Source organism: Arachis duranensis, chromosome 5 (assembly GCF_000817695.3).
Source record: "Arachis duranensis cultivar V14167 chromosome 5, aradu.V14167.gnm2.J7QH, whole genome shotgun sequence".
Lineage (NCBI taxonomy): Eukaryota > Viridiplantae > Streptophyta > Magnoliopsida > Fabales > Fabaceae > Arachis > Arachis duranensis.
The window spans coordinates 58,384,435-58,386,673 of record NC_029776.3 but is presented as its reverse complement, the minus strand read 5'-3'; positions in this window follow the sequence as shown (position 1 = coordinate 58,386,673).

Below are 2,239 nucleotides of genomic sequence, written 5' to 3'. Positions count from 1 at the left end.
GCCCAATTAGCGCGTTCTCAATTGCATTGGAAAGTAGACATTCTGGGCTTTCCAGCAATATATAATAGTCCATACTTTGTCCGAGATTTGATGGCCCAAACTGGCGTTGCAAATAAGCTTCAGAATTCCCGGCGTGTAACGCCGGAACTGGCACAAAAATTCGAGTTAAACGCCCAAACTGGCACAAAGTTTGCGTTTAACTCCAGGAAAAGTCTCTACACATGAAAGCTTCAATGCTCAGCCCAAGCACACACCAAGTGGACCCCAGATGTGAATTTTTATGTCATTTACTCATTTCTGTATATCCTAGGTTACTAGTTCACTATAAATAGGATATTTTGACATTGTATCTTTACCTCATGACACAATACACGTTTCGTATTGTATCTTCTACGGCATGAGTCTCTAAATCCCATGGTTGGGGGTGAGGAGCTCTGCTGTGTCTTGATGGATTAATGCAATTACTACTATTTTTCATTCAATCACGCTTGCTTCTATTCTAAGATATCACTTGTTCCTCAACTTGATGAATGTGATGATCTGTGACACTCATCATCATTCTCACCTATGAACGTGTGCCTGACAACCACCTTCGTTCTACTTTAGATTGAGTGAATATCTCTTGGATTCCTTAATCAGAATCTTCGTGGTATAGGCTAGAATTGATGGCGGCATTCAAGAGAATCCGGAAGGTCTAAACCTTGTCTGTGGTATTCTGAGTAGGATTCAAGGATTAAATGACTACGACGAGCTTCAAACTCCTGAGGGCTGGGCGTTAGTGACAGACGCAAAAGAATCACTGGATTCTATTCCAACCTGATTGAGAACTGACAAATGATTAGCCGTGTTGTGACAGAGCGCGTTGAACATTTTCACTGAGAGGATGGGAGGTAGCCATTGACAACGGTGAAACCCTACATACAGCTTTCCATGGAAGGAGCCTTGCATGCATGAAGAAGAAGACAGTAGGAAAGCAGAGATTCAGAAGATAGAGCATCTTCAAAACTTCAACCTGTTCTCTATTACTGCAAAACAAGTATTTACTTCATGTTCTTTTACTTTTCACAATTAAACCTGAGAATTATTAATATCCTGACTAAGAGTTACAAGATAACCATAGCTTGTTTCAAGCCAACAATCTCCGTGGGATCGACCCTTACTCACGTATGCCTGGGAGAGGTACAGAGGTATGCTAAGAAAATGCCCCTCTGAAATGTTTTCAGAGTGGGTACAGTTAGACATATTCAAATATGGGCTTATAGAAAAAGCTCAAATGTCTCTAGACCACTCAGCTGGTGGATCTATACATATGAGGAAGATGATTGAAGAAGCTCAAGAGCCCATAGATGCTGTTGCTAGAAATCAACATCTATACTCAAGCAGTGAGTCCTCTACAAAATAAGAAGCTATGGCAGTAACTACTGATCCTATTCCTCAAGAACAGATTGTTGAGCTTAATCAGCAATTACTCCTGATGACAAAACAGTTAGCAAAATTTAAAGAGATGCTCCAAGAAACCAAAATTGCTAACAAGATTATAGAATCACAGTTGAATCAAACAAAATAGCAGTTATCTAAATAGGTAACAGTAGAATGCCAAGCAGTTCAACTGAGGAGTGGGAAGACATTGAATAACACTGCTCAAAGTTGCAAAAAGCTAAGAAAGGAACAACTGACAGAGGATAACCAAACCACTGCCCAAAATCCCTCTGGGGACAGTAAGAGCCCAGAGAGGAATACTCCTGGCGTTCAAACGCCAGAAAGGGGGGAAAGTTGGCATTAAACGCCCATTCCTTGCCCAGTTCTGGCGTTCAAATGCCTGGAAGGGGGGAAGGTTGGCGTTAAACGCCCATTCCTCACCCAGTCCTGGCGCTCAAACGCCAATGAGGAATCAGACACCTGAGAGTGCTGATAGTAACCCCTCTAAAAAGGCTTCTCCAACCACCTCTGTAGGGAATAAACCTGCAGCAACTAAGGTTGAAGAATATAAAGCCAAGATGCCTTATGCTCAGAAACTCTGCCAAGCGGAACAGGATAAATAATTTACCTGCTTTGCAGACTATCTAAGGACTCTTGAAATAAAGATTCCATTTGCAGAGGCACTTGAGCAAATACCTTCTTATGCTAAGTTCATGAAAGAGATCTTAAGTCATAAGAAGGATTGGAGAGAAACTGAAAAAGTGTTTCTCACTGAAGAATGCAGTGCAGTCATTCTGAAGAGCTTACCAGAGAAGCTTCA